Source organism: Myotis davidii, unplaced genomic scaffold, assembly GCF_000327345.1.
Source record: "Myotis davidii unplaced genomic scaffold, ASM32734v1 scaffold2126, whole genome shotgun sequence".
Lineage (NCBI taxonomy): Eukaryota > Metazoa > Chordata > Mammalia > Chiroptera > Vespertilionidae > Myotis > Myotis davidii.
The window spans coordinates 18,760-42,224 of NW_006296543.1; the positions used below are offsets into that span (position 1 = coordinate 18,760).

Sequence of the window (23,465 nt, forward strand, 5' to 3'; positions counted from 1 at the left end):
GAACTGAGGCAATGTCTGTGGCTTGATGGATGGAGAACTTGCTCCTTCAACCTCTGCCTGCCTGGAGCAACTCTCTATGCTGAGGATGTTGTGGCCACATCAGCCAACCCTCTGTGTGTCTGTCGATCCAGCATCACCATGTGTGTCAAGGGCTTTGGCCTTGTTAGAGCATATCCCATCCTTCATCTCACCTAATCCTTATCATAACTATGTGGAAGGTGGATGCTGTTGTCCTGTTCATTCTTCCCAAAAGCATTTATTGAGTGCCAAGCAGTGTGCTAGAGATGATGGGAACAAGCCTAAGGTTTAGAGAGGAGTGGGGCCTTGTCCAGTGTCATGGGACTGTTGAAGGCCTGAGTCAGCACTGAAACCCGGGTCTGCAGGTATATTAGTTTGTTAGACCTGCTGTAACAAAGTATCACAAACTGGGTGGCTTAAACAGAAACCTATTGTCTCAAAGTTCTAGAGCAGCAGTTCTCAACCTGTGGGTCGCGGCCCCTTTGGGGGTCGAACAACCCTTTCACAGGGGTCGCCTAAGATCATCGGAAAACACATATATAATAACATATTGTTTTTGTGATTAATCATTATCCTTTAATTATGTTCAATTTGTAACAATGAAAATACGTCCTGCATATCAGATATTTACATTACGATTTATAACAGTAGCAAAATTAGTTACGATGTAGCAACAAAAATAATTTTATGGTTGGGGGTCACCACAACATGAGGAACTGTATTAAAGGGTCGTGGCATTAAGAAGGTTGAGAACCACTGTTCTAGAGGCTTGAAATCTGAGGTGAAGGTGTCCCAGGGCTGTTTCCTTCTGAAGGCAGTGAGGGAAGATCTGTGCCAGGACTCTCTCCTTGGCTTGTAGATGACCATCATCCTCTGTGTCCCCCAAGCTGTTCTCCCTGTGTGCATGTCTGTGTCCTTCTGTAAGGACACAGGCCATATTGGATTAAAGGCCCACCTTCAGACACCAGTCTAACCTCATCCTAATTAGCTAATTATGTCTTCAATGGCCCAGTTTCCACGTAAGCTCACACTCTGAGACAATGGGGGTTAGAATTTCAACATACAAAATTTGAGTGGAGGGGCACACAGTTCAACTCCTCATGGCTAGACCTTGGATTTCTGCAGCTGTGCACAGGTGACAGGGAGTATCTCATGCCTCAAGGTGTGCAAGGGGGAGGCAAGGCTGCCTAATCTGTCAGGGACCTAGAGGAGATTACTCTCTCCTTGGCTTGTAGATGACCATCATCCACTCAACCATCAGGGTCATGACTAGGGCTCTCAGAGGTCTGTTTCAGCCAGGATTTTAATGCCTAGGGACAACCTCATCTCTGTACACTCTCGTGGTAGACAGATACATATGATCAGGCTGGAAGGAGGAATTTCTGGGGCTCTGTACCCCCAGCTGAGTGACCTGGGGCAACTGCTTTCACTTCTGGGCCTCATTCTAACTAATTGTGAATTTGGGACCATCCTGCCTGCCTGTAAGAGAATGAATAGGAGGATCTTTGTTTTTATTCATTTTTATGTATTTGCCCTACGGACATTTATTCAGTATGACTGTTTGCTGGGCCCTGTGCTGTCCCCAAGGAGATTGATACTCAGGGCCCTGGCCCTCAAGGCATGTACTGGCCAGGGCCCTGATGTAGGCGTCACTTAAGGTTATGCCCACTCTGGAGCCAGACTACCTGGATCCAGTTCTAGCTCTTCCTCTAGCTAGTGATGCGAATTTAGGCCACTTATTTAAGCTCCTGAGGCCTCAGTCTCTTTATGAATAAACTAGGGGCCCAGTGTATGAATTTGTGCACCTTGAACTGTGGGCCTCGTGGGCACAGGGGTGGGTCTCAGCCCATCCTCGCCCCATCCAGCCCCTCCCGCCATGGCTCCTAGTCCCCTGTCTGCCGGCAGCCCTGCTCCCCCTGCCACTGTTGCTCCCACACATTGATGGCGCCAGCCCCACTCACACCCACTGACAGTGCCAAGCGATTAGGGCCTGCACCAGCAGCGGCAGCAGGAGTGAGCTGCTGCCTGATAGTCCCTCAGGAGCAGGGGGAGGGGGAGAAGCTCTCAGGAGCAATTGGGGCGGGCAGCTGCCGCTCGCCCCTGCTGATGGCGCTTGTCCCTGCTGACAGCACCAAGCAATCAGGGACAGTGCCAGGAGCCAGGTGACAGCAACAGGTGCGAGTGCTGGGCAGGACTGCCACACGCAGGAGCAAAGAATTTTCAGTAACCACCAGAGGCTTGCCCCAATGACAGCGACCTGTGCCCCGCCTTGGTCTGGTGCCCCCACTCACCTGCTCAACCATCCTGCTGCAGCCGACGCCCACCATGTTCTGTGGTCAGCACACATATTAGCAACAGGTTGTTTGGTTGTTTGGTTATTCCGCTGTTTGGTCTATTTGCATATTAGCCTTTTATTATATAGGATTGGGAATGAAAATCTACCTTGTGTGGATTAAGTAGGCTAGTTTATGTAAAAGGCTTAGAGCAGTATCTGGCACATAGTAAATGTTCAATAAATATAATTCTAAGTCATCAGCTATAGCACAATATGATAGAGGGCAGAATGGGGAGCTGTACATTGAGTGTTAGGTAGACTGTGTGGTCCCTGCCCTGTCATCCTGTTAACCCTTTAATGATTTGCTACACTTTGCTCCAAGGGCACTTTGGGTGTGGGATAGTGAGGGAGATATGGAGCAGGCAGGCCCAAAGGGAGAGGTTGGAGGTCTTCTCACAGTCATGGGTAGAAATCTGGAGGTCAGTGCAGGTGGGATTGAGTGGGGCCACTCCTGCCTCTGCCCTCTGGGAAAGGGGTGCCCAGGTGTCAGGCTTTGTTAACTTTTGTGTTTAGATGGCAGGTTTTGGGGGAGAGGAGATGGGAAGCAAAATTAAAATTTCTCTTTGAGAAGATGAAAACTTCCCAATTAAAGGATTCTTATTTGTGAGATGCCTTAGAGGCCTTTTCCCTCAAGAGGCTCTTCTGAATCATAAAAGGGCTGGAGCTGGGTTGGAGAGACCAATTGCAGCCTGAGTTGCAGATAAAAGGGAGTGGAGAGGTGTTGCTGAAGATGCTCTAGACCTTGAGAACTATGTCTGTGTGGTGGGGATGGGGAAAAACTGCAGCTCCTGCACAGCATTTGGGTGGTGGGGGTGGTAGAGATGGTGGGGATTGTGGGGGTGGTGGGGGTGATGAGGGTGGCAGAGGTGGTGGGGATGGTGGGGGTGGGGTTTAGCATGCAGAGGGCAAAGAGAGATGAAGGTTCTTACACCTACTCCCCTTTGTGCATAGCCCTTAGTTTCTTTTGGCCCCAGACTGAATTGCATATATGGGTGCCCTTCATCAGGGACCCATTGTCTTCCATGGCCTACCCTCTGCTCCTCTATTCAGGCCAGGACAGAGTTAGGAGGAGGCTGAATATGCTGAAAACAGTTTGTAATGGTGGATGTGGACTGTGTAAGGTTGGAGTTGTTCAAGGAAATAGGCGGATGTGGCGAGCAAGACGGGAGTTTATTAGAGGGAAGGGGGGATGGAGCCACAACCGAGGAAGGTTAGGACTCAGTCCACTGTCCTTGGGGTTGAATTTTATGCACAAAAACCACAAAGGGAGGAGGCTGGGGGATGTACGTGTTCTAGTCTGATTAGATGGAGCTCATTGTCCTTCAGACCGATTAGTGCTGGCCATTGAGGCTGTGGGCTGTAAGCCGTTGTTATCGTTGGCCTGCTGACTCGCCCTCAGTGAGGCTGCCTCCTGTTGTGCTGGATAGAGTGACCGATGGCTGTTCCACGAAATGAGGCTGGGGCCACTTTCTCATTCGGGACTTTCTAGTCCACCTGAGCCAAATGTCCTCTGCTGGCTTGTCAGACTGGACCTTGGGCTCAGGAGCAGCCAGTCTGGAAGTGGGTAGCATCCTCTTGCCTTCTGAAACCCCAGGCTCTCTGGAACCCATGCCATGGCTGCTGCTCTGACCCAGCTGGCCAGGTGACATCCTGGGTATGGTATTGTTGCTGTTTGGTAGGGTGTCCACCTGCATGTTAGCCTGGTATCTCCAGTCAATGCTGCCTAGCTGTTTTTCTGGAAGACCAGATCTTTCCTGCTTGGATTGGGTATCCTGAGAGAGGTGCATCCTCAGATCCAGCCTAGTGTAGCTGAGTGCCTAGAATGTGTATTCAAGTAATTATTACCTGAATCCCACTTACAGATGAGGGGGCAATGAAGTGAGGTAACCCCTCAACACAGAGAGGGTTCTTGCTAAAAGGTGTGTCTCTTCCCCTGTCCCCCGAGGCCTTCCAGTTAGCCTAGCAGAGAGGAACTGAAGGGGACATTGACAAGGTCCTCTCCTCAGTGTGCCGTCTATATCTTTACCCTAGGTCCCACAGGGTCCACCTTGAGGCATTGCCAAGGTCATTTGAGGAGACTTTGCCACAGTCCAGGTGGTGGCTCTGCTGTCCAGGTGGAGGGTGGGCCACCAGGGAAGGAAAGGTGGGTCCTGCAGATCCTGTGAGGTAGGTGTCCTGTACATGTGTCTGACAAGGCTGGGAGCTGAGAGGCTTGGTATTTAAGTTCAAGTCTTGCCACTTATTGTCTGTGTGGCCTTGAGCAAGTGGACCTCAGTTTACTCCTGTGGAGCTGAGGTGCTCACATGGAATAGTGTGTGTGGACTGTAGGGCTGGTGGGTCATATATGAAGACTGTGGATTTGGTGGGGCTGGTTCATATCCCAGCACTGCCACTGAGCAAGTGCTTCACTTCTCTTAGTCTCTTTGTCCCCATCTGCACAATGGGCATAATGATACCTGTCTCACCGAGGTGTGCACTTGGTCGGTGGGAAGCCTCTGGGTTCTTTCCCCTGAATCATTTAATGAGCCTATTCTTCCTGAATACCTCACATGGTGGCCATAAAATGAGTAGGCGATGTGGTCCCTGTCCCTGAGTAGTAGCCTGAAATTAGAGGGGCAAGGAGAAATGCTGTGAGCCCCAGAAAATGGAAGGATATAAGGGCCGTAGAAATTAGGGAGTGCTTTCTGGAGAAGGTTGGACCTTAGTGTTTAGGAGGGTCAGGGGGAGGGGATGGGACAGTTTGGAGTGTGGAGGGGGCTAGCCTGGTTGGGAATTTTGTGACCAAAGACCAGGCAGAAGGATCAAGCACAGGGTAGGGTATGAGCTCCTGAGAACAGGCAGTGGGGGTGTTGGCTGTGGGAGAGTAGGTGCAGTCAGAGCCCAGAGAGGTCCCAGCCCTGGAGCCCTGGTGGAGTTGGGGGACTAAGAGTTGGGAGTGAATAGCTGTGTCCTGACGTAGGACAGGGAGACAGTGAACATGCAGCCTGGATCCCAGCACAGAGCCTGATATGGGGCCTGTGAGGAGGGATGGAGGTTTAGTGTAGGATCCATGCACAGATAGGACTCCCCAGGCCCTGGGGCCTTAGGTGGGAGGTATGAAGGCCTGGGAGGAGGCTGGTGGCAGCTGTGCAAACTGGCAGGAAGGGCCTGTGGGGAGGCTCTGGCTAGAGTTGGGAGTCAGCCTGAGAATAGTTGCTAAGCTTGGATTAAGGAACCAGGTGGTCTAGCTTCTTAAGGGCCAAGTTGGGGGTGGGTCTGTGGTGGATTGCAAAGGCCAGGAGACTCATGCTTATCCAATACCCACTGTGCCAGGCCCTGACTTAGACTCACTGTGAACTAGGCTTGCACAGCACTCCAGTGGGCTTGGTACTTAGTCCCATCCTAAGGAGTTGAAAATTAAGCTCAGAGAGGCTAATGATTCACTCTCAAGGTGGGTCATATTCCACACCTGGCTCCAAACTTCTTGCCTTTTCAGGAGGTGATGACCTCACAGACCTCCCTGGGCGGCTCAGTAGAGAGACACCCAAATATGCAACGTTCCTAGGCTTTGTCTTTCTTGGAGAGGCAACCAAGGGGAGAGAGTTGGATAGAGTGGGGAGAGCAGGGAGCCTGGTGAGAGGGGGTGCAGGGTCTGGAGGAGAGAAGAGAGGTCATGACTGGGGAGGCTGTGGGATGGTGAGAGATGTTGGAGATTGGCTTTGGGGTGGGAAGGCTGAGAGTCAAGTCGGTAGGGTATTTTGGCCTGAGCAACAAGATACATGATGGCACTGTTGTCTGAAATGGGATTCTGGGCCAAGCAGAAGTGTGGCAGTCCTTGTGTAGACTTGCTCAGTGTGAGGTGCCTAGGAGCCATCTAGTTGGGACCTAGATGCTCTCAAGATGTCTTCTCATGTCTGGTCATGCTGGCTCCAAGGTCAAAGGCTTTGCCTTAACATGTTGGGTTACCTCATTGCTAAGTTCCCTGAACCCCACACAGCCTTCCTCTGACCTGTGGCATCTAGAGGAGGGAGCAAGAATTTGAGTGACACTTGATAGGAAAACTTGGAGAGCTCTGGTGCCATCTCCTGCTGATATCTGGTGTGTGTGTGTGGACCCCACCCCCCGACCCCCAGGCCCATTAACAAACAGAGAAATAAATTAACAAGTATTCAACCCACCAAATATTCCTTCTGCTCTGTATATTGGAGCATGGGAACATGATTTTCCCCTGGAGCAAATTGCTACAGCCGAACATGCTCCTCCAAAAACTGCTTGAAATTCTGGAAAGCTTGTTGATTTCAGGTCCTTTCCCTTTCTGCCTCCTGTCCTCAACCCCAAGACTGCTTCCCGTTGCCTTCCCTGTGCTTGGTCTCAGAGGAGCCAGAGAAGGGGGAGGTCCCTGGGGAACAGCAGCTCAGGGGTACAGAGGGTAAGGAGCTTTTGGTGTGCTGAGCATGAATTAAATGCCCAGGGCTTACAGAAAGGACCTGTGGTCTCCTGTGGAGGCTGCCACACACATGCTGTGTGACTTTGGGCTAGTCACTGCCCCTTCTAGTCTTTAGTTTACCCCTGCCAAACACGCATACCATCCCATGCACCTTGTGCGACACAGAGTGCTATGCAAGTGTGGACCACCTCCTTCTAAGGACACTGTATGCAGGGAATGGGATACTTCCCTCATCTCACCACAGGCTTTTCTGTGGAGCCTTTGGACTCAGGGACAATAGCCCTGCTTCTAAATCCTTTAGGGTACATCTAAGTTTCTTACAGCAAATTAATTTTAACTTCATTTTAATTAAACATGTTATTAAAATGTATATTTATTTATAGACCTTTTCTCTCTCTGCATATTCTGATCATTTCTGTCATTCAGAGACCAGGTTTCCACTTGCAGGCAGCCCCTTTGGGGTGGTAGCCTGGTTTGAGGGGAGGCCTTTGCACATTGACTCTGGCTGGCTCGGGCCAGGCTATCATTACCTTCAGTGGAGACAGAAGAGGGAAGCTGGGATCTGGTGCTAAGGAGCCATAAAATTCTAGCCTTTTCCCCTGTCCGAGGGGTCTGCTGTACTTTGTGAAAGATCTCAAGTCCCATCAACCCTGCAACTGCCTCTTGCTCCTCTCAGGAGAGTCCAACCAGGAAGATACTACTGAGGCTTTGTAGACTGCATTAAAGATGGATCTTGGCTGGGGCCCACTGTGTGGTGACAGGTCCAGCAAGCCAAGATCTGGCCTGTCTTCAGCCCTAGGACTGCCCAACACCTTGTCTCCTCCAGGAAGCTCTCCTTGACTTTGTCATTTTCTTAGTTCACTTGGCTGCCATAGCAAAAACTCATAGACTGGGTGGCTTAATCAACAGCAGTTCTGGAAACTGGAAGTTTGAGGTTGGGGTGCCAGCATGGTTGGGTTCTGGTGACAACTCTCTTCCTGGCTTGCAGATGGCTACCTTCTTGCTGTGTGCTCATATGACAGAGATATTTATGGTGTCTCTTTTTATAAGGACACTAATCATATCAGATTAGTACTTTGCCATTATGACTTCATCTAATCTTAATTATTTCCTTCAAAACAATCATGTTGGAGGAATGGGTTTCAACATATGGACTTTGGGGGACATAGTTTGGTCCATAGTGCCATACCTGCACATAGCCACACATTCTAGCATTTGTTGCAAACTGTTGGCTTTAATTTCCCCCAGGTCTCCTCTCATCAAAGTCCTGGGTATACTGGAGGCTCTAAAATGACCCTCTGGCTTAAACTGCTTCCTGACTGAGGCCACAGTTTGGGGGAATTTCTAAGTCCTTCCCCTCTCATGTGGTAGGTGGGCCGAATACCCTAACCTCTCCCCAGGTCTAGTCTGCCTATTGGTGTCTGGAGTGGAGGAGTCTCCAGACACATACACCTGCCACATGCTCTCCTTCAGTGGCCCACCATTACCCATGGGGAAAAGTTCACCCCCCTTGGCCTGCTCTCTAAGGCCCTTCAAATTAGCCCTTGCTCACCCCATTTAGTCTCACTTCCTGCCCCCTCCATTGTTCCAAGAACAGGTCTAACTATTTTGTTTCCTGTTTTTGAACCTATTGTTTCTTCTGCCAGGCATGAAGTTGTCTCCTCATCCAGCCAGTGAACTCCTATCTATCCTGCAAAGCCCCCTTCTCAGCATGGCCTTCTCCAGCTCCTTGGGCTGAATTGGTCCCTCCCTTCTTTGAATTCCAATGGCACTCTGGGCTTCCCTGCCACAGTGCTTAACACCCCGGATGGTCTTTGTCAGGGGACCTCCTCAGTGCCTGGTTCCATAATTATCTGTACAATAAATGAATGGATGAATATTTATTGAGCACCCACATACAGGCACACATTTGGGCCTGGGAGGCTTTTATTATGGAGCTTACATTGTAGTAGAGGAGACAGACTTAAACAAGATGCATAAGCAAAATATGTATTGTGTTACTGATAATGTCAAGGAGGAAAAACAAATTAGGGAAGTGGGAAAGGAACTGTGAGGGGTAGGGGTGTCTTACTGAGAAGGTAACTTTTAGGTAAAGTCCTGGAGGAGGTGAGGAAGCCACATGGATATCCTGGCAGAGGGAACATGTAGAGGTTGGGGTGCCAGCATGGTTGGGTTCTGGTGACAACTCAGGTGGGAGCATGCCTTGCCTGTGTGAGAAACAGGGAGGCCAGAGGACAGGAGGAGATGGAGGGAGGGAGGGGGTAGAAATTGATGTCAGAGAGTAAATGGGGCCAGAACTTGCAGACCATTGTAAGGACTTCAGCTTTTGCTCTGAGTGAGGCAGGAGGCACCGCAGGGTTTTGACAGAGTGACCTCTGTGACTTGGGTTTTAAGGGTCCCTTTGGCTGTGGTGTTGAGGAGACTGGGGCATAGGGGCAGAAGCTGGAAATCCAGGGAGGAGGCTGTTGCAGTAATCTAGGAGAGAAGGTAGTAGCTTGATCAGGGTAACAGCCACTGACAAGGACCATCCAGGTGTTAAGCACTATGGCAGGGAAGCCCAGAGTGCCACTGGAGTTCAAAGAAGGGAGGGACCAACTCAGCCCAAGGAGCTGGGGAAGGCCATGCTGAGGAGGGCTTTTCATGGTAAATAGGAGTTCACTGGCTGGATGAGGAGACAACTTCATACCTGGTGGCAAGAAACGATCAGATTTCAGAGAGATTTTGAAGGTTAAACTAATAAGGCATGCTGATGGTGGGTCCACTGTGAGAGTGAGAAAGAGAGGTTAGAGTTGACCCCACAGTTTTTGACAGCTGGGCTGATGGGGGTTCTAGCACCTAAAATGGAGAAGCCAGCAGGGTCAGACTTGAGGTAAAATGAGGCACTCAGCTGTGAACAAGTAGTTTGATGTGGCTGTGTTGTCCAGGAGGAGGTAATTGGTGACTGTGATAGGCTAAGTAATGGCTCCCAAAGATGTCCATGTCCTAATCCCTGAAACTAGTGAAAGTTACCTTCCCTGGAAAATGTCTTTGCGGATACAATGAAGTCAAGGATCTTGAGATGGGGTGATTATTCTGGAGGTCTGAGTGGGTCCCAAATGCCATTGCTAGTGTCCTTATAAGGAGGAGGCAGAGGGAGATTTAGTTACAGAAAGGAGAAGGTGATGTGACCAGAGAGGCAGAGGCTGGAAGAGGCAAGGAAGGCGTCCCCTGGAGCCTCCAGAGGGAATTAGCGCTACTCATGCCTTGGTTTTGGCCCAGTGAAACCAGTTTCAGAGCTCTGGCCCCAGAATAGTGAGAGAATAAATTTCTGTTCTTTTAAGTCACCAAGTTTGTGATAATTTGTTACAGTGGCCACAGGAAACTAATACAATTGGAACAGTCCTAGGAAGAGAGTGAGTGAAACGCCCTTAATGTCCCTGGGCCATGGAGAAAGGGAGTGTGTGCCCTCCTGTGAGGTGTGAGGTCAGATTGCCCACAATGATGGGATCAACCTCCACTATGATGATAGCAATACCAGAAGTAGCAATGCCCCATGTCCACTTGTCTGGTATTAGATAGTTGACTCAGTCTAGAACGTTTGCTCCTTGTGATCCTCCTGAGATTAAGACTGCCAGTCAGGGAAGGCTGAGGTGAACACCTACAATGAATCAGGCCCAGTGCCTGGGCTTTTGTCCTCTAGTTAGCGCAATGATGAGGGCCGTCTTTGCATGGGGCTGAGTCTTTCAAGGCAGTGGGAATGTCTCATCTGGCTAGGCTAGAAGGCTGCTCTGAGCAGAGTCCTTAAGAGCTGGGCTCTGTGGCCAGCCTGCTTGGCTTTGATCCTGGCTCCTCCACTTTCAAGCTGTGTGGCCCTGGCTATGCCTCAGGGTCTTGTCTATAAAGTGGGTGTATTAGTAGTGCTGTCTTCATGGAGTCATCACAAAGTTTAAATTATTACATGTAAAATGCTTAGGATATATCAGCTCTTAACCCTCAGGCCTTGGGGGGCCCGAATGTGGTGGTAAGAGCTTTGCAGTCCACGGTTCTTGATTTGAATCCTAGCTCCCCCACAGACCAGCTGTACCATCTTAAAGGCTAGATTTTTGTAGGATTTGGTAGCTGATATGTAGAGCCTAAGTTAGGGGTTCAGCCAGGGTTAGCTCTCTTTTCTCCTTCCTATCAAAGCCCTAGGTAGGTGAATGATTCCCCAGCTGCCTCTACTACGGGTAGATTCTGTTTTAGGGGTCACAGGGCAGTAGCGGGTATGTGGGTGAGGGGTTGGCTGGGGACTCTCCAGTGGCTATAGGCATGCCAAGGAGGATAGCCAGGGCAATCAGAGTGAAGCCTTAAGGCACCATTAACATGCTGTGGCTGTGGGTCTGTGGTTTTGGTGGCCTTGACAGCAGCAATTTATTCAGGCCTCTTGAAATCTACAGGGAAGACGTGGTGATATTTATAACTCAAATCTCTGTTTTTATAAAGGGAGGTGTGGGGAGTGGGAGGGAGGAACTGGACTTTTTAATAATGTCATAAATGAGTCTGTCTCCCTGGAATGGCAGTGGTGATGGCAGCCACAGGCTGACAGATGTGCACACTAATATGGGCCCATGGTGGTTGTAGTGAAGACCTTGGGAGGGATAGATAGCCTGGGACTTGGGACAGCCGGCTATGCTAATGAGGATATGTCTGGGATGCTGATGGGGTGATGAGGGCTTAGAACTGGGCATGTTGCTGGCCAGGTTTTGGAGGAGACCCTCTGGCCTCTGGCTCAGGGACAACATCAGAGTCAGAACAAGCCGGCAGAGAGATACTTTCAGAGTTGAAGGCCTACCTGCACAGTAGGCCTAGAGAGGCACAGACATAGGCAGAGTGCTGCAGAGTCTTGGCTCAGGCTGTCGGAGGCTATATCTCAAGGAACAGTAAATCTGGTGTGAAGGAGGAGATGACTGGGGAGGCTTAGTTATGCCTGGTGTGCAGGGCCTCGTTCAGTGCTGAGTATGGTGGGCCCACAGTGTCAGAGCCTCTGGGGCCAGGGCTTCACCTAAGTTGTCTCATTTCAGAGGCATAAGGAACTAGCCTTGAGCCACCCAGCCAATTGGTTCTCCAGCTTGGCCCCCACCTAGGTCCACAGGGACACTAATGGGAAGTGGAAGGCAAGGAGGAGCTGGGACCTACAACCTGAAAAATGGCAGGCTCAGGGGCTATCCTTGTTGTCCAGAAACCTCAGAGGGGTCAGATCCTCCCTTCCCCCAAACTCTAGTCTACAATGGGAACTAACTGCCCTGGGATAGAACCAAGTCTAGGAAGGGGGATCCCAATTAGAGCTACAGATGGAGAGGCTGCTTTATGGTGAGTTTGCTGTCATCAGAAGTATGCAGTAGGGGCTTGATGGCAATGACCAAGGAGACTGGAGAGGGAATACCTGATGGAGAGGGGTGGGTTTGGGACCTGTCCTTCATGAGGTACTGCCATCCTGAGTTCTAGGAGCTAAGACGGACCATGACATGAGCATGGTGGCTCTGCTCCTCTTACAACATTCACTGCCCCTGGTCTAGGAGATGAGAGACCTAAGTTCTAGTGCCAGCTTGGCCCTGACTTGCTGTGTGACTCCAGCTGGAGCCCTTGACCTCTCTGAGGTGGAAATAGGGAACAGTGGTTGTGGACAGGGAGCTGCTGTGGAAGAACCTTAGGGCCTGATGCTGGGTGGCAACTCCAGCTCCTTTTGACCACTTTCCTCTGTAGACAGTTGGACCCAGGTAAAGGGGGAGACTAGAAATCTAGGAACATCCATTGATGATCTCTGTGGCCAGGGTCAGGGCTCAACCTGGGGTCAGGAGGCTTCTTTTGTTCTGCTGTGAGTGGCAGGCAGTGACATATTGGCCTGCTGCTGTCATTGCTGATGTCACTGGTCTGAATCAGGTGGCAGGAGAACTGTGTGTGTGGTGGGCACTCAAGCCATGCTCACACATGCCGAATGCCTGGATTGCATGTGTGAGCATCTGTGTGGATGTATGTGTATTGAATGTTGGGAATTGGAGCAGGGCTCCTGAGGGATGCCCCACAACTTCTGGCATCCAGTGGTGTGTAGGTGGAATTGGATGGGGTTGTTTCTTGATTCTGAGGTAGAATCTAAATAAAAGGAACTTGAGGGGCAATGGGCCTTGAATGATCTGGGCAAGGGGCTAGAGGGCTTGGCTAGGAACAGAGTAGGCATGGGCATGAGATAAAGGCTTGTTAGGCACGGTCAGTATCAGATCAGCATTGCATGTGTGTGAAGGCCCACACTTCCCCTGCTCACTTGAGGAATCAAGAAAACTTTATGGGAAAGTGAAACCCCCTCCCTGTACACTCTCACCACCCCCTAGACCAGCGGTTCTCAACCTGTGGGTTGCGACCCCTTTGGGGGTTGATCGACCCTTTCACAAGGGTCACCTAAGACCATCGGAAAACACACATATACTTACATATTGTTTTTGTGATTAATCACTATGCTTTAATTATGTTCAATTTGTAACAATGAAATTGGGGGTCACCACAACATGAGGAACTGTATTAAAGGGTCACGGCATTAGGAAGGTTGAGAACCACTGTCCTAGATGGACCCTCTGTGGCCTCCAACTCTACTTACCCATTCCCCCCAGAGAGAACAGGCTGGCCTGCAACCGCCAGAGGGTCTGGTCAGGCAGGGATCAGAGCGTGAGCCTCCCTTCCCACCTTGGGAGCAGCTTAGGAGGGTGGCAGGTAAGGTGAGGCTCCCACTGTTCTGGTGGTGAGGGCTCAGGAGGGTGGGGAGTCCTCCCAGAACTCATGATCCCTTTGTAGAGTAAAAGTACGGGATTGAAGAGGGTTTGTGAGGGCTGGCAGAAGCCTGAGGGATGCTCTCAAGATTTAGAAGGGAGTGAGTTAGGCAGAGATCCCTGAGTTGGCAGGACAGATGGGGGCCTCTGAATTCAGGGAAGGGTCGCTGCTCCTGGGCAGGTTCCTAGGGTGAGGGCATTGGAGGAGAGTTTTGCTACAGATGGGGCCTCTTTGAGGCTGGCTGTGCCCAAGTGAGTTTCCAGGGCTGTGAAGGGGAGGCCAAGAGCCAATATTCTTAAAATCCTACCGCTCCCGGTCTGTGTGACCCCAGGGAAGAGCCTTTATCTCTGTGTACCATTGTACAGTAATAGCTCTCATGTCATAGGGCCACTGTGCTAAAAGGTCCTGAAGGCTGAACAGTCACATGTTTCTTCCTGCGCTGATCTGGGGCTGGAGTCTGGCTGGGCTGCATGGGCTTCTTAAGTGAGCAGGGATGGGGCTTAGTTTGGCCTGTCTCTGTTCAGATCTCACCTACTAGCTGCCACTTAACATTACTGTGATTAGCTTCCTCATCTGTAAAGGACATGAGGGATGACCTTGTGGGGCTCTGTGCCAAGATTAAGTCAGTTCAATCAAGCCCTGTGCTTAGTAGGTGCTCATTAAATGTTGGTCACCATTGTTATAATATGAGAATTGAAAGTGCTCAGAACTCCAGGCAACCCCCTTCCTCCACCAGCCTGCCCCTCCCAGGGACAGGGTATCCAGGGCTCCAGGGTCCTCAGCAGTCACACTGGCAGCTCTGTGGCTCAGAGTGGAGGCTGAGGCCTTGAGGGAGAGCACAGCTGCAGAGACCTAGGCTCTGAGAGCAAATGTTTGGAGGTGAAAGGCTAGGGGATGGTAGGAGGGAGGGACTGTAGCCCACTGCCTGGTCTCCAACCTCCAGAGCCAGGTCTAGATCCTGCTAATTAGCACCAGAAGGAGCCAGGCGAAGGTGTTCTTCCCAGTCTCCTCTGCAGCGGAGGAGGACAATTTATGATAGAGGTGATAAACTTCATTTTAATGAGAAGCAAATCTCACTTTACTTTAAACTACAGATTTTCCCTCCTTATCTGTAGATTTTGGGCATTGAAAGTGGAAGCTGAGGTGTCAGGTGGGGAGGACCTAGGGGCAGATGGGCTGCTCAGGGAAGCTTGGTTAGAGATCCTCCACCAGCCCCACTGTTTTGCCTGCATCCCTTTCTTTTTCTTTTCTTTTCTTTTTTTAAAATATGTTTTATTGATTTTTTACAGAGAGGAAGGGAGAGGGATAGAGAGTTAGAAACATCGATGAGAGAGAAACATCGATCAGCTGCCTCCTGCATACCTCCCACTGGGGATGTGCCCACAACCAAGGTACATGCCCTTGACCGAAATCAAACCTGGGACCTTTCAGTCCACAGGCCGACGCTCTATCCACTGAGCCAAACCGGTCAGGGCAACATCCCTTTCTTCTAAGGAGTGCATTTGGCCTCCATTTATGGAGGTCAAGAGAAGTTAATAGGCTTGCTCCAGTCTGGGTTATAGCAGGGTGTGGGAGAGATTCTTCTCATAGGGATTTGCCCCCTTTTCCCCCTTGCTGACCCTGGCCACACTAGTGGCCTACAAACAGATCTACTAGAGCACCCACTGTGTGCTAGGGGAGGAAAGAGAGAGGCCCAAGTCATGGGTGAGATTGAGAGAGGTCACGGAAGGATCCTTGAAAGAGCAGCCACAGGAGGACTTCAAGGGGGTTATTGGGTAGGAGAAGCAGGGATCCTCTAGGCAGGCGGCCCGACAAGAGAAAAGGCCTGGAAGTGGGAATGGGCCAAGTGGAATTTTCTCCTGTCCATGAACTCTTGGCAGATTTCCACTCACCCCAAATCTCAGCTTCAGCATGGTCCTTCTGGAGGTTTTTTTCTGACTTTGTGGCAGCTGATGGGGGCTTTTCTCTCTGGGTTCCTCCCTGCCATGGGCAGCCTCTTCTGTTCCAGCCAGGATGGTGCTAAGTGGTTATCAGCTCCTGGTTCAGCCAGGACTGCATTCTAAGGCCCATAAATTGTCACTGAGAGTAGGGGAGCAATGGAAGGCTCTTGTAAAGGGGAGACCTGAATGAAAGCTGAGTTTATGGAGGAAGGACCGTGGCAGGCTTCAGCAAGCAGAGAGAAATTCCTCTCAGAGAGACCCTGCACTTATACCCTGTTGCCCCATCCTTCCTCTCATGGCTACACAACCTCAGCTGATCTGAGTGAGGAATGAGTTGAGGGTGTAAATCACCCTGGTAAGATGGGCACCAGTGTCCATTAAAGGTTGGACTGTGAATTTCTCTCTCCTGCTGTCCTCTGACAAGCCTGGCCCCAGGTGTGATAGGTGGGGAGCAAAGAAGGGGAGGCAGGACAGAGCTAGGGGGAAAGACCCTTAATCTCCCCTTCCCCACCAGCTAGCCCTTTCCTCCTCCAAACCCAGACATTCTGACACTTGTGTCACTGTCAGCATCCCAGCCCACCCACCCCTCAGTGTCCCTGTGAAGAAATCAGACCTCTGCTTCCACAGACCGGGTTCCCTTCCCTCAGGCATCTTCCTGCAATTTGTATTTAATGTACAGCTACCTTGTTCACAGCCCTGTCCCCAGTGCCCAGGACAGAGGAGGCACTCAATAACTATTTGTGAAATTAAAGATAGAAAGAAAACTCAGTAGGCTGCGGCTTGGGCAGACCCCCACCCTCAGGAAACCTCCAGCCAGGGAGCAGAAGAGGAAGAGGAAGCCGAGTGCCTCTTTGTGCCCAGGGGATCTGCTTCTGTCCCTTGAGGGAGGGGAGAGGGCACAGTTGTGGAAACCCAGCAGGGGTGGAGGCAGGAGCTGGCCAGGCTGGGGTGCTGGTGGGGTAGGGGTGCATGGGCCAATGAACATTTATAGATTAAGGCAGAGGAGGGCGGTATTTAGGGCTAGAGATGGCCACATTGGGGTGGGGATGGGGTGGGGTGGGCAGGCACTGGTGTTGCTTTGTCATAAACCCTATAGTCCCCTGTCCTTCCCTGGGCCATTTGCCACTCCTTTGGAACAAACTCATTTAACTCTTTTTTTTTGTGGGTTGCTTCTGTGTTTACTTTTCTACTTCCAGATAACTGGCTTATATAGCTGCTACTTGATTTTCTAGTTTTAGGTATTACCTAGTAACTTTTACTATAGATGCTGAGGGTTTAGCTCCATTTGACCACCATCTCCCTCGTCCACCCCACTCACCACATTTTTCCTTGGCTGAACCTCCCAGCTGAGCCTGGTAGAGTACTCTGATTACTTTTCCTTTCTTAACAGCTTTTGTTTTCCCTGGATTTAGTAATTTTCTTTTTCTTGGTGAGTGAGTGTGACAGGGATAAGGGGTGGGGCTTAGCTTTATTTATTTAACTTTTAAAAATACTTATCCCTAATTCAATCTAGGCAGGGGCCTTGTTGGGTGAATCTCCTCTGGACAGAGGTAAACACATAAAGTCCTCTGTCAAGGGAAGAACTTCTCTTCTGTGGTCTTCTGGAAGAACTCTCTCGCTGAGCCTCTGGCCTGTTCAGCTCAGTTTCTTTAGAGGCTTGTGTCCAGAGGCTCGCAGGGAAGGCTTCCTCCATTACTCAGGCTCCCTGTCACCTCTCTCTTCAACTCCTCAACTTCCCTGTGGCTGGTCTGTTTGGGCTGGTTCACTGGGGAGTTCACTGGCAGAGCCTTCTGGAGCTGAGTGGGAAAGGAAGGCTGCGTCAAGACCTCACATTCAGCATATAAACTTCCCCCTACTCCTTCAGCCTTCAGTATAGTCCTTACCCTCCATCAGGCCTGGTGTCTACCAGTCTGCTTGATCCTCCCCAGAGGAAACCCCATAAAACTTTAGTCTTCTCTGGGTATAGCTGGGGATGGACGTTCTTTGGGGTCTATCTGTTTCTTACACAGCCTTCCAACCAGACCTTTATTCCTATGTCCAGGGCTACCTGGTGCCACCAGGTACTGAGCCTTTCGTGGGTTTTGCCAGGTAACAGCACCTGGACTTGGGACTCTGCTTTCTCAGCTCTGCCAAATCAATTACCACTCACCCATTTGCTTTCCAACTTCCAAAATTATGTTGCTGTCTCATTTTTTTCTTCCTTTACCTTTGTGGATTTATGGAAAGGAGTGAAGGTGAGTGCACATGTTCAGTCTGCTGTGGTTGCTCTGTCCATCTGTGTTGATCCATTCTCCTGCTGGTAGACACTTTCACTTCCCCTTTCACTCTTACAAACAAGGCTGCTGCCAGCATTGTCCATCATCCTTGTGTGCGTGTATTGCTGGGGAGAGGGTCTCTTGGAGTGGAATGGTGGTGGTAGGGTACATGTATCTTCAGCTTTATAGGCCAAGTTATTTCGCCAAAAGCTGTGGCAAGTTCTGCTTCCACCAACAATGCTTATCATGATGACTTTTTAGGTGTCCACTATCTTAATGGGCACAGAATTGTATCTCATTGTTTTACTTGGCATATCCAAGAACTCTGCTGCACTGAGGCAAGTCTTATGTGTTTGTGGCTAATCAGGACTCTTCATCTACCAGTTGCCTGTTCCTATTCTTTGCCTTTTACTTTTTGTAGACAAAGTCAAATTTTTCACCTTTATAATGGATGCTTTTCATAATTTGTTGGGAATGAGCATTTTTATTTTTTATTTTTTATATTTTATTGATTTTTTACAGAGAGGAAGGGAGAAGGGTAGAGTTAGAAACATCGATGAGAGAGAAACATCGATCAGCTGCCTCCTGCACACTCCCTACTGGGGCTGTGCCTGCAACCAAGGTACATGCCCTTGACCGGAATTGAACCTGGGACCCTTGAGTCTGCAGGCCAATGCTCTATCCACTGAGCCAAACTGGCTAGGGTGGGAATGAGCATTTTTAAAGGATCTTTATCTTCAATGAGAAAAGTAGTCCTTATTTGCTCTTGGAATGGGCAGAGAGTTGAGAGGCATCTAGGTGCACAAATGGTGGGCATGCCTGCAGTGGAAGCAGGGATAAGTAAGGGGGTAAGGCAATTAATGAGCAATTGAAATATGGACAGTGCTCAAGGCTTCAAAGTGCTTTAGGTGAAAATGCTATACTTCATCAGGACACCATTCTAAAAGGCCCCTTTCTTTACTCTCCTTTGGGGAACGGAGGTCTCCTGCCATCACAGGTGACTAATTCCAGCTCAGTTCCCTCCATGGCTACTGGGTTGTTGTTTGAGAATGCCCCGAGGAGGTGGCTAATTAGTGTCCAGGGGAAGTGAGAAGGAGCAAGCTGCCTTTTCCCATGGTGGGGGCCACTTGTGTTGTTGTTAGTGGCAGTGGAGTGTTTGTGTCTCCAAAAACTTGCTGCTTGGGGTAGTGGGAAGTGCTTGAGATCACTGAACAGGGGTTTGTTGCTTACCAGCTCTGTGATCTTGAGCAGGGTTTAGACCTTCCTGAGCCTCTCTCCTCCAGGATAGAATGGGAATGATGCTAATCTTGCCTTAGGGAACTGTGAAGATGAGTGAGATGATGTGGGTAAAATGTACCTGAAGATGAAAAGGTTTTCTTAGGTGGAAGGTCTGTTTCCTGCCATAGCAGGAGAGGGGAGTGAGCACTCAGGAGTATGGCCCATGCATGGGCTACACAGATAGGCACTCAGTGTTGATCAGTGAAGGGCAGGAAAAGCCAGCAGGCTTAGGTGGGGCTGGGACCCTTGATCTTTATTTTCTTGTTAAAGGTCTTAATTGAGCAACCCTGACCTTCACCCAGTGAGTGAGCAGAGGGGAAAGGGAGAGAGTGAATTGTCCATTCTCAGGTTGGAGAATGGGTGTGAAGGTGGGGATGGGGGAGGTACAAGGATTGGGCAAGGTGAGGACCATCCCCCCTTCAGCCTCTGCTGATCTGTGTCACCTGCCCTTCCCTCCCACCTCCTGGCCAGGCTGGGCCTGAGGGGTTAATTTGCCATCTGAACCAGGCTGGCATGGATGTATGCAAATGCATGCGCTTTCACAAACTGCTTAATTAGGTGAATGTTAATGAAATGTTAATTACTGTTGTGCTTGTGTATCCCACAGAAACAGAGATTATGTTTCTCTTCCAACATCCTATCTTAATTATAACTTGTGCTTAATTCTGTAGCTTTTGCCAACTAGGCCAGGGTGGGGTGGAATGAGGCTTGCCTGGCCGTTGGGGGTGGGTGGCACCTCCCTTTCTGGGTGTTCTTCCATGCCTCCTCACCTTTGGCTCTCTATTTGTTCCTTAGACATCTGTTGAGTACCTAATATGTGCCAGGCAGAGTGCTGAAGCTGATATTAGGATGACAGAAAACAGTGAGATCCAGTCCATCCCTCAGGGAGCTCCCAGCCCTGTGAGGAGGTAGTTTTGTGATTAGATATTAGTTACAGTGAAGGTCCCTGGGGCAGAGGTAGAGGGGTCCAAGGCTGCTTTGCAGGGCCAGTGTTCCAGTAGTGGAATAGGTGCATCTCTTGAGTGGTAGGTCAGGGAAGGCTTCTTGGAGGAGAGGGCCCATGGACTGAGAGATAGAAGTAAAAAGGTGTTCATGAGATAGAGAAGAGACCCAACTTTGGGTGGAGGGACCTGCTTGGCAAAGACCTGGTGGTTGGAGCCTTGTCCATTGTGTAGCTTCCCTCATGTGCTCTCCCATTCTAGTATTGTTTTCCCAGTCTCCAATCCAGACCTACGGGAGGCTGGGAGGCTCTGTGCAGAGAACCTTGAGCAGGTATCTGCTTCTTTCAGGGTCTCACTCACTCCATCTGTATTCTGAGGGCCTGATCAGGAATTGATGTGGGCCTGTGGAGAGCAGGATCCTAACCCAGAGAAGAACGTGTTCAGGGTAGGATTTCTGGAAAAGGCTTGCCCAAGGCCTGCTCCTCTGGAGTTATGAGAATATATCTTGCCCTTGCACTTGAGCCTTGGGCATAAGATGTGCTTGGTTGGTTTGCACCATGGCCCCTTAAAGACTGGCCCTCATATACTGTCTTCATGTCACTGCCCTCTACCTACCCCTCTGCCTGCTCTGCCTTCACCCAGCAAGAACCACCCAGCACCACCTCAGCCCTCTCCTTGAGTTCTTCCACCCCCAGTACTAAGAAGCCTCTGTGTGTTCTGGCCATAGCCAAACCTGCCCAGGCGACTTTTAGGCTGGATCATCAAGTTCTAGGGTTCAAAAGACCCAGGAGAGTGTAAAGCCCAATTTTATAGATGGGGGACATGAGGCCAAGGATGGTCAGGGTTGGGGTTCACACAGCCAGGATTTAGTAGCACAGCACAGCCTAGGACAGGGTCTCAAGTGACCTGCGGGCCTTTTCTTAGGGGAACAAGGGAAATGAAAGCAAAGGCCTGCTGCCTGAACTGTGCATAGCCAGGTCTCACTCCATCACTCACAACCACTTTGTAGATGGGAAACCTGAAGCTCAAAGAGGCCATGTGCCAGGGACGGAAGCTCTAGGGACTGGACATGCAGCAGGGACTCAGTGAGCTCCTTTATCTCCTTTGACACCACTCCACTGGGGGGAATTCTTCGGCATAGGGGCTACAGGTAGCTAGTGAGGGGACTTGATTCCATTCCTCTGGGGCCAGGAAATTTCCCAGGCTTCCCCAGCCCTTGGTGCCCTTCCTTCCGAGAACTCCTTCAGTCAAAATCTCTCCTTCCAGCACTTAGTTGTGGTGGGAGACTATTTACCTGGACTGTCCTATACCTGACTTGGGCCACATAAATGTTATTTCTAGAGTCTAGATATCTTAACTGCAAAGAGCACAATTGTAGTGGAAAAGCTTTTTGCTCATTATGTCTACTTGCACAATTACAACTCAATCTTTTAAACTGGTTATTGTATTCCCAAATATGATAACAGAGAATGTCTGTCTCAGCTCCTGCACTATTGGCAAGAATGCTAGGACAGTGTTTGATTGTTTGTGGTGTTGTGTTTGGACTGGGCTTTTCTGGCCTGGTCCCTCACAGTTGGTTGGTAGGTCCCAGCACTGTCCTACCCCATGCACTGGAGCAAATGTTTGGTTTAATAGGATGGTATGAAGTAAAAATGGGTACTTGTTAAAAACAGCAACAAAATGAAATCTTTTCCACAATAAATTCTGTGGTTTGTATGTCCCTGGATTGCATTCCCCAAATGTGTCTAACTGTGAGTCCTATTACCCCCATATCTTCCTATGCTTCATTCTCCCCAGCTCCAGGCAGGGCACAAAGGGCTGGATACAGATTGAGAGATTTGGAACCTCAGCACTGGAGGTCCTTGGGTCTCAAACTCAAATGCCCAGGGGCCAGGCTGGGAATGGAAATGAGTGAAGCAGACTAGGTGGGGACAATGAGGATCTGGAGGGCCACTGTCAGCCCCAGCTGATTATCATCATGTGGAAATTCAGGCCCTGTGTGGCCAGGTCCTATTTTTCAAAAAGAAAGCAGAAATCCAGATTTCTGTGATTTGTAAAAGTTGGCAACTGATTCTTATCTTTTAAAAACCTCTGAGCACAGTCCCAGCAATGACAACAACAACAAAGCACAGACATTCCAGAAAACTGGGAATCTTAAGCCAGCCAAAGGAATGACATTTCAATTTGCGCTTTTGTCCAGGGAGCATCAGCCCCGTGAGCAGCCTGTCTCGAGCCTAAGAGCAGCAGCCTCATGTGGCCTGCCCCTGTCCAAGGAGCAACAGCTGTGTGAGCGGCCTGCTTCCCCGTCCAAGGAACAGCAACCACGCGAGCCGTGCAACCTGTTTGAGGAGCAGCAGCCGCATGAGCAGTCTTCCTACATCTGAGGAGCCGCAGCCCTAAGCAGCCCACCCTCATCTGAGGAGCAGCAGCTGTGCACACACTGCACTAGTCCGAGGAGCAGCAGCTGCACAAGCATCTTGCCCTTGTCCAAGCAGCAGCAGCCGCATGAGCAGCCTGCCCAATCTGAGGAACAGCAGTTGTGTGAGCAGCCCAACCCCATCTGAGGAGCAGCAGTTCTGCGAGTGGCCCGGCCCCATACGAGGAGCAGCAGCATCCCACCCCAGTCTGAGGAGCAGCAGCCACACAAGCAGACCGCCTACGTCCGAGGAGTGGCAGCCGTGTGCAGCATGCACTGGTTCGAGGAGTAGAGCCACAAAAGCCTGCACCTGTCCAACGAGCAGCAGCCGGGTGAGTGGCATGTCCCCGTCCGAGGAGGAGTAGCCATGCATGCAACTTACTTCTGTCCAAAGAGCAGCAGCCTCGCAAGCAGCCCACCCCCATCTGAGGAGCAGCAGACTTGCAATCAACCTGTCCAAGTCCTAGGAGCAGTAGCCCCACAAGCAGTCCACCACATCAGAGGAACAACAGCAGCGTGCCATGTGAGCATTCTGCACCAGTTCAAGGAGTAGCAGCTGCGTGTGTAGCCCACCCCCATCCAAGGAACAGCAGCCTCGTGATCAGCACACCCTGTATCTGAGGAATAGAAGTGGTACGTGAAGCCTCCCCCCACCAGCCAGAGGAGCCACCATAGCTGTGAATAGCTCCCACCAGAGGAGCTGCTGCCAACTGAGGAGCAGCTGCTATCACAACCACTCGAGGAGCAACCACAGAGTGAGGAGCCACTGCCACCCAAGGAGCAGCCCCTGAATGATTCAATATCTAGATATGTCGGTGAGATCAAACATGGATAGACAAAGAAACCCCGAAATGAAAGAAAAGGAGGACTCACCAGAAAAACAGCTAAGTGAAACAGAGGCATTCAGCATGACAGAAAAAGAACCGAAATGAAAAAAGGAGGACTCACCAGAAAAACAGCTAAGTGAAACAGAGGCATTCAGCATGACAGAAAAAGAATTCAGATTAAGGGTCCTAGAATGCATAAACCGGATGGAGGAAAAAATCAACAGCTCTTGCAAGAACCAAGAAGAAATGAAG

General features: G+C 50.3%; 1 protein-coding gene and 1 long non-coding RNA gene across 3 annotated transcripts in view; both read left to right on the top strand.

Moving 5' to 3' along the window:
* LOC107184404 overlaps positions 1 to 14,750 on the top strand; it is a 17,842-nt gene extending 3,092 nt beyond the window's left edge. Inside the window, exons 2-3 of the long non-coding RNA XR_001515237.1 lie at positions 5,249 to 5,261; positions 14,722 to 14,750. This is a non-coding gene — a long non-coding RNA (uncharacterized LOC107184404). The remainder of the gene's footprint in view (positions 1 to 5,248; positions 5,262 to 14,721) is intronic.
* LINGO1 (leucine rich repeat and Ig domain containing 1) overlaps positions 1 to 23,465 on the top strand; it is a 192,776-nt gene that overhangs the window by 3,766 nt on the left and 165,545 nt on the right. The gene's annotated exons all lie outside the window — the stretch shown is intronic.